The 9261-nt window shown below is 33.8% G+C and overlaps 1 long non-coding RNA gene across 1 annotated transcript; it reads right to left on the minus strand.

Moving 5' to 3' along the window:
* Positions 1-45: 45 nt before the first annotated feature.
* Positions 46-1089, minus strand: LOC149498749 (uncharacterized). The gene is made up of 2 exons (XR_016318518.1): positions 666-1089; positions 46-555 (listed from the first exon to the last, which is right to left on the minus strand). It is a non-coding gene; the product is annotated as an uncharacterized LOC149498749 (long non-coding RNA).
* Between the last annotated feature and the right edge of the window lie 8172 nt (positions 1090-9261).

Below are 9261 nucleotides of genomic sequence, written 5' to 3' on the forward strand. Positions count from 1 at the left end.
TTTCTATTTTTGATTAATGTAAAAAATTATTTCATAAAATAATAATTATGTAAATTCAAGTTTGGTGAAATTCTAAATATAAAATAATTTATCACAACAGCTATTCTGCTCCTTTTCAATTATAGGAAGAGCCCAAAAAAAGAATACACAAGCCCAAACCCCTTCAGAGCTAAACTCTCTTGTCCTATCCAAATCTTCAACTTCCACAACATTAGGAGTCGTGATCTTCTCAATAATTAACTGAGCAATCCTATCTCCAACCTTAACCTCAAAGTAAATTTGAGAATGGTTAAATAATACAAACACCAACCGGATCCCTGTGTTTGGCATTTATCACACTTGCACCCACATCAATTGAGTGCTTCCATGTCAATCCTGATCTTGGGGCTGCATCCAAAATAAAAATAACCCATATTTGGGAAACAAAAGTTTACTCACCAGAACGGAAAATGGAATGGATTTACCAATGCGAGCACATGTTCCTTCGGGTATCGAAATGCTTAGATCAGTGGGATAAGAGCTTTTCCTCTAGCAGATACTTAAGTATCGGATGAGCTTTACAGTGTACAACAAATAATGACAAACTTAAAAAATCATTCTCATTATTCTAGACTCTTTTAAGTAAATGCAAGAAGAAAAGGTGATTTCCGCTTTCGACAACATACTTGGAGAGATCATACCCTGCAGAAAGAAGAGAGGCTCTGGTGGGCAAAATAGCTTTCTCAGAGAGCTCTTTCACCTGAAGAGCAGTTGTTTCAAACACTTCTTGTACTCTATGTTGTTAAAGCTTGGGGATCTTAGGGGATGGTTCTTTGACTGAAAGCAATAAATAAAACGAGATAGTTTGGGTATCGAAAAAAGAAAAGACACATTATTTTGAAATGGACAAGCAACCTTGCCTCACGTTGCTCAAATGAAAAACTAATAACTGTACCACTACTGATATGATTCAATGAACATTCAAAAATTTTGCTTGGAAAGAGCCTTAATCTTATACAACGAACAATGCCAACAAACAACTAATTTACTCAAATGAATACATTGTCTTGTAAAAGATTTACCATTTAAGAGCTAAGAAGATCAATTGAACAGAAGCAGAAAGACAGAAAAGCCAATAAGCAAACAAATTGTTGAAAAATGCCAGTGCAACTCAGAAGCCAAGAACCAAGAAAAACAGCAAGAATAGGCAATCACCAAGCAACATATTGAACACTTGAAGTCAATATGGAAAAAAGAAACACTTGTGACTTTGGCACAGAACTAGCAAAAATGATAGCAGAATATATACATCATTGGCAATCTGGTTGGTGCTTCATAAAGATACTCCAAAATATACAAATTTAGAAGCAATAATGCCATATTTTGATCTTTCTCATAATTTTTATATTTCTCATTAACAATAATCATCAAAACAAATCTCTCCATTTACAAGTATTGCAAAGAGAGGGGAAAAGTAGTTGAAACCTTTAGCTACATTTTCATCTTCTCTGCTAAACCATGAAATATATAAATAATAACAAATAAAATTTTCAAAAATGGATAAACCCAAAAACTCTTAACTGTAGGAGAATTCGTCAATAAAAATGAACAATCAATAATACAAAAAATAAGTCCTCAACTATTGTCATCAATAGCTTGAAACGAGTAGGTCTAGCTCGAGTGTTGTACGAAAAATTTAGGGTTTTTGCACAAAAGCTAGAGAGAGGCGAAACAACGATGAAGAAATTTTGCGGCTTTCGAGGAATGAGAAGTGAAATTACATTCAGAGATCTGATAAGGAGGCTCAACGGAGAGACGGTGGCCGGAATCGGAGCCAGAGTTGTTTCCCATTTACATTAGTGATCACAGAGATAGCGCGCCTATATAACCCTTTCCGTTGTTTTTTTGATTTTGTTAAAACTTTGAAAGGAAAAAATTTTTTTTGGTGCATGAGGTTGTACAAAATTATTCAACTCGTCCCCTTATTTTTGTATATCAATCATATAGTCCCTGAAGTTTAATTCTGCTCGTTAAAAGTCCTTCCGTCTAAAATTAGAGTTTTTTTTTTTTTTTTTTTTTTTTTTTGTTAAACGAAGGTAAAAAAGTCAAAAATATTTCTAACCTTTGCCTTGCTATTGGCAGCGAGTGTGTTAATTTTTATAAAACGACAGTGTAGATTATTTCGATAACCTAAGATTCGGAGCTATTGGACTCTAATCTAAGACTTACATGGTTCTCGTGTGTGTCAACAAGACTAACTCTGAGCTCTCTTCTCACCATAAAAAGCATCTTCAAGATTGATGACCACATTGGCATTGCTACCATCGACCTTACAGCCATAACTAACTCACTCGTCATTCTTCGTCCACTCTGTTTTTATGTAAAATGCATAAATACACCAATAAATTTTTTATCTTTTTCTTTCTATTTTTCTTTTCACAAACTACTAAAGTTCTGAAAAGATAGAAAGTGTTAGATATGTGTCTCAGAAATAAGAGTAATTCAAAAAAGATATTTAATAAGAAAATTTATAAACATGTGAAGGCTATATTTTATTGAAAAACTATTACAGAAGTATTTATAGACTCTAAAAATAGAAAACTTCAGAAAAATAAGCAAACTTATTATGCATATCTGATATGATAAGCATATTAAATTATTCCTTAAAAATAGCAACAGAATAACAAATAATTATCTAATCTTCCAACGGCCTTCACCATAGCTACTAAGTCAACATTCAACAAAATCTAATCCTTGGCTTAGGAGCAGCAAACTCCAAGTCTTTCTCTTAAATATTCAAATCTAGCCTTCGAGAGAGATTTGGTCAAAATATCAGCATTCTGAAATTCTGAATTGCAGTGCACCAAACTTTCTTCACCATTCTTTTGAAGTCCCCTAAGGAAATACAATTTAATCTTGAAGTGCTTAGTTTTTCCATGAAATACTGGATTATTTGCAATTGAGATTGCAGCCTGGTTGTCGACATAAACCTCTGTACTTCCTTTTTCTTGCATAGACAAGTCAGGTAACAATTTCCTTATCCACAAAGCTTGATTAACTGCTAAAGTGGCTGCAACATACTCTGCTTCAGCTGTGGATTGAGCTATCACATCTTGCTTTTTGGAACACCAGGAAAATACACCAAAACCAAAACTGAAACAGTAACTGGAAGTGCTCTTCATATCATCTCAACAACCGGCCCAATCACTATCGGAAAAACCATGAAAATTAAAATTCTGAATTTGACTGAACTTAATACCATGGTTTATTGTGCCTTTAATATATCTAATAATACGTTTTGCTGCTTGAAAATGAATCCCACTAGCACAATGCTTGTATCTTGACAGCAAACTTACAGCATGCATGATATCAGGTCGGGTTGCAGTTAGATACATTAGGCAACCTATTAAACTCCTGTACAACACCTCATCTACCTTTTTGGCTCCATCTTCTTTGCAAAATTTCTCCTTCAGATTCATTGGAGTTGTGGTTGACTTGCAATTCTCCATCTTGAATTTTTTTAGAATCTCCTTGGCATATTTTTGTTGACAAATAAAAACTTCATTTTCTTTTTTATGCACTTCAATTCCAAGAAAAAAAGACATTTCTCCAAGGTCTGTTATTTCAAACACCTCCATCATCTCTGCCTTGAATTGATTTATCATTCTTCCATTGCTACCTGTTATTAATAGATCATCAACAAACAAAGATATTATGAGTATATCTGTTTCTGTTTTCTTAACATAGAGAGTGAATTCACTCAAGCTTTTCTCAAAGCCTAAGCTTAGAAGATGAGAATCAATTCGGCTGTACCAAGCCCTAGGGGCTTGCTTCAAACCATATAAGGCTTTTTCCAAATGATATACTTTATCTTCATGTCCTTTAACCAGAAAACCTTCGGGCTACTCTATAAAAATTTCTTCTTCCAAGTAAACGTTTAAAAAAGCCGACTTTACATCAAGTTGATGAACCTTCCATCCTTTTTGTGCAACTATAGCTAATAGCATTCTGATTGTATCAAGACGAGCCACAGGAGCAAAAGTTTTAGAAAAATCAACTCCGCACATTTGAGCATAACCTTTGACCACCAGTCTTGCTTTATGTTTATTAATAGATCCATCAGAATTCAGCTTTGTCCGATAAACCCATTTTACTCCAATGGCCTTCTTGTGTGTTGGTCTATCCACAAGCTCCCATGTATCATTTTTCTCAATCATTCTCAGCTCCTCCTCCATTGTTGAAACCCATTTCTCATCTAAAACAGCATCTGCAAATTTTTCTGGCTCCATGATAGCCACATTGCATCTGTGATAAATGTCTTCAAGTGATCTTGTGCCCCTTATTGGTTCATCATCAAAGGCATCATCAAAAAATTCTAAGGCATCACCATTTTCTTCAACTGTTTTTGGAATTTTGTTATTTTTAGCATCATTCCAACTCCATTTTTCATCTTCCAGCATCTCTGCTGGTTATGACTTTATCCACTTGAGGTAGATAAACTCTGTAAGCTTTTGACGTGTTGCTATAGCCTACAAAGATTCCTGCTTCAGCCTTTCTATCAAGCTTATCCCTTTTCACCTGAGGCACATAAGAAAAACACAGGCATCCAAATATTTTTAAGTTTAACAGAAATGGTTGATGACCAAACCAAGCCTCGAAAGGAGTTTTATTCTTCAAAGCTTTAGTAGAAAGCCTATTCAGTAAAAAAACTGCAGCACTTGCAGCCTCTACCCAGAATTTCTTCGGCAAATCCATTTCATGTAGCAGACATCTTGTCATCTCCATTACCACTCTATTCTTTCTTTCACTTACTCCATTCTGCTGTGGAGTGTATGGTGCCATCAATTGGTGTTCAATTCCTGTGTCTTTACAAAATCTGTTGAATTTATCAGAAGTGTATTCCGTGCCATTATCAAATCGTATGACATGTAACTCACATCCACTTTGATTTTCAACCCATGTTTTGAACTCCCAAAAAATACCAGCAACCTCAGTTTTGGATTTAAGAAAATATATCCAACAGAATCTTGTATAATCATCAATGAATATAATATAATACTTACTACCATTCAAGGATGATACTTTCAGTGGGCCTCCAACATCTGTATGTACAAGTTCTAGCTTATGAGTTGCTCTCCATTCTGTTCTTTTCGGAAAAGGCAATCTGGTCTGCTTTCCATATTGACAGGCTGCACACATCGGCAAATCTTTCTCCAGGTCTGGTAAGCCTTTCACCATTTGATTTTTCTTTATAAATAGCACTACATTATGATGAAAGTGCCCTAATCGTTTATGCCAAAGCATGGTGTTGCTGTCTCTTTGTGCAACAAAAGTTTGTTCTTGTTCCAATATGTCAAGAACAAAACTTTTGCCTTTCATCTTGATTCTAAACACCTCTTTTCCTTCAGGATCGATGATTATACAACCTTTTTTTTTAAAGAGCACTTCATAATTTTTTTCTAGCAGCTGCCCAACACTTAACAAGTTCCGATCAATATCAGGAACAAATAAAACTTTAGAAATAAGTTTCTGACCTGATAGGCTATCTATGGACACAATTCCTTTGCCTCTTGTAGCAATACGTTCACCATTTCCAATTCTGACTTTGGTGATGACAGTTGTGTCAAGCTCTTTAAATAATTCCCGATCATAGGTCATGTGGTTCGTGCAACCGCTGTCTATAAGCCATCCTTCAGAGTTGTCTGTAGTAACATATGACGCCATAAATAAGTGCTCCCCCTGGTTTTCATCAACAACAGCCTTAGCCTCAACCTCTTCTTGCTGCTGTCCTTTGCATACTTTTTCGATGTGTCCCAACTGACCACATTTATGGCATTTAATATCTGGTCTCCACCAACACCTTTTTCAAAGAAGTCTATCATGTAATCAAAAAAGTTATTGAGAAGTCGATGTCTTACTCCATGATTTTTAGGGAACAAAAGAACAATAGCCTGACACAAAGGGTTCGGTCCAATTTAGCTGTCTTTTTAGACGCCGAACATAATTCATCATTGAATTAAGGCCTTGATAGGGTGAATACCCAGTTTATTCAATGCTAGGCATAATGAGTATAAGGACCTCAAACAATTCTCTTTTCGTCCTATCCTATGAACTTTAAGGTGTATCTGGTCTCCACCAACACCTTTGTTGAGGATGATTTGTTTTCTTACAATGCGGACATGGTGGATAATTTTTGGCCTTTCTTGTCCTCTGTGTCAATTTCCCTTCTTTAATTCGTGAACTTGCTTGATAAGCACCTTCTACAGAAACTTCATTCCTCATAAGCCTTCTTTGCTATAGAGCCTGTAAAGGATTTAAGAGTTCTGCCAAGGTAATACTTGACAGATCTTTAGAATTTTCCAAAGATGAGATCGTTGCTTCATATTTTTCAAGTAATGTGACTAGAATTTTTTGAATAATTCGTTCATCAGAAAATTCTTTGCCAAAAAGTCTCACCTTATTTGCAATATCAAGAAGTCTATTGGCATACTCTTTTGCAGTTTCTGATTCTTTCATCCTTTGTGTTTCAAAATCACGAAATAAATTCATGACTTGCATATTATCTAACTTTTCATTTCCTTTATACTCCTTTTCAAGATATTTCCAAATTTCTGCGGCAGATTTCTTTTGCATAATTCTGCTGAGAATCGAGGGTGAAACAGCAGAAAACAAACAATTCATGGCTTTAGCTTTTCTTGTCACCTTCTCTTTGTGACTTTTGATCTAAATCATTGTTGGGTTATCTCCAAGTGGTGGAACTTCATAATCTTCTTCCACAGCCTCCCACAGATCATAAGCTTTGAGATGAGTTTCCATCCTAATAGCCCAGACTTTGTATTTAACTCCATCAAATATTGGAGGAGTAATTGAACCATAACTAGACTCCCCCTCCATCTAACGGGTTGGTGTTTGGGTTTGATTTTTGGTTCACTCAATTTCACAGGTCCTATAAGATATTGGCTCTGATACCACACTGTTAGATATGTGTCTCAAAAACTAAGAGTAATTCAAAAAAGATTATAAACATGTGAAGGCTATATTTTATTGAAAAACTATTACAGAAGTATTTATAGACTCTAAAAACAGAAAACTTCAGAAAAATAAGCAAACTTATTATGCATATCTGATATGATAAGCATATTAAATTATTCCTTAAAAATAGCAACAAAATAACAAATAATTATCTAATCTTCCAGCGGCCTTCACCATAGCTACTAAGTCAACATTCAACAGAAAGCATGTTCAAAAAAGTAAAATAGAACAATTTCAAGAGAATATGGCAATGGATAGAGAGGGACCTTCTAAGATGATTTGGAATTGTGTTAGTCAAAGTATGAAAATTGAAGGAAAAATAAAACAATGGAGGAAAAAGGGACATGCCAACTATACTTAATCACTCAAAAAATTCAACCTTTGGTCTTAGGGTTTGTGCGAGGGACCAACCCTACTAAGATGATTTGGAATTATGTTAGTCACAGTATGAAAATTAAAGGAAAAATAAAACAATGGAGGAAAAAGGGACATGCCAACTATACTTAATGACTCAAAAAATTCAACCTTTGGTCTTAGGGTTTGTGCGAGGGACCAACCACAAAACATCATTATTTGAAGTTACGACCAAGAGATAAGGTCGTGAGAGTCACTTTGAATCTCAATCGATGAGCTAAATTCATTTTGCCGCCAGCAACGGAAGAGAATAGGGTTGGTGATATGGAGGCGATCTAGAAATAAGCATGGCCGATTCAGTGAACCGTCGGTTCGAGAAGTTTAAAATTTTGAATCAGAATCGACCCTTGAACCTTCGATTCCGGTCCGGTTTCAGTTCCTACGCGGTTCGACACGGTTCCGGCGAACCGACGGTTCAAATTACGGTTTCGATTCGGTTCCGGCATTACGCAAATTTTTTAAAAAATAATAAAATTTTGATTCCAAATTCATAAATAAATAATAATTTTAAAATGTTTAAATTTTATTAACTAAATAAATTATTATAAAATTTTAAAAGAAAAACTTCTATTAACTAACTTAGAACTATTATTACATTAAATTTACAAATTTTGTTAATTCATTAATATAGAAAACTATAAATGGAATATAAAATTAATGGAATGAGTTGGAAATTATTATTTTCAAATACTAAGAAAATTATTAAAAAAATCAAATGAAGTAAATTTATGAATGGAAAAAATTGAGATTAGAGAAAGAATTTGGAATTGGATGTAAGAAAATAAAAAATAAACAATAGATAATTCCAATATTAAGGAAAATAAAGCAATAGAAAAAATAATGGAGAATACGAGAAGAGTTAGGATATAATTGGTTGTGAAATAAAACTCATCAACTCATCATATTTGTACATATTTCTCATTTATTAGTTTCCCAAATTGTCCCTTATAACAGAAAAATAACAGCTATATTTTTGGATAATTTAGTAAATACAGTAAATAAATGATTAAAAAATGAATAAAATTTATTTAAAAAAAATAAATAAAAAATACCTATCATATCAAAAACTATCCGTTACACTCTTTTTTTGTATACTTGAAAGCATTTTTAAAAAAAAAAAAAAATCAACTATTCATGTACCATTTTTTGTATAAATTAAGTCAAAAAATGTGTATTTTTTTCATCACATTTTATAACTTATGTCCATTGTACATTTGTATTTCTTTTCACCATAAATCAAATCAACTACAATTAAATCAAGTGACTTAAATTTTTTTATAAAAATTTTAAGCTACAATTTTTTTGTGCATCCGGTTCGAACCGAACCAAAACTACTGGTTCCTAGCCGGTTCTAGTTCATATTTTAACATTCACATGAATCTTAACCGGCCCTTGAACGCCGGTTCCAGTTCAAAATTATAAACCGCTGATTTTGGTTTGGTTTCGATTCGTCTACATTACGGTTTGGTTCCGGTTCGATTCTAGTTAGAACCGAACCGGTGGCCATGCCTATCTAGAAATGCATGAAAGAGAGGAAAGGAAGGTGATCCCAGTTCGATTCAAGCCTTACTTTTATGCTTTTAAGTAGTTCTCAATTCTGTTCATAGAAAATTTCTAGGTACTTAGTTCATTGTAGACAAAGATATATATTCTTTCATCATTGCAGAAATGCATTCTCCCAAATCGAATTTCGTATTTTCATTATTATGGGAATTGAGTTCTTTTGTCTTTGTAGTAAATGCACTCTCCAAAATAGATTTTGTATTTTCATTATATTTTTGGAGAAAATTTATATTTTCATTATTACGGGAATTAAGATTACTTATCGCCTCAATC

Source organism: Jatropha curcas, chromosome 1 (genome assembly GCF_041381405.1).
Source record: "Jatropha curcas cultivar XTBG-Jc1 chromosome 1, XTBG_Jcur_1.0, whole genome shotgun sequence".
In the NCBI taxonomy this organism is placed as follows: Eukaryota; Viridiplantae; Streptophyta; class Magnoliopsida; order Malpighiales; family Euphorbiaceae; genus Jatropha; species Jatropha curcas.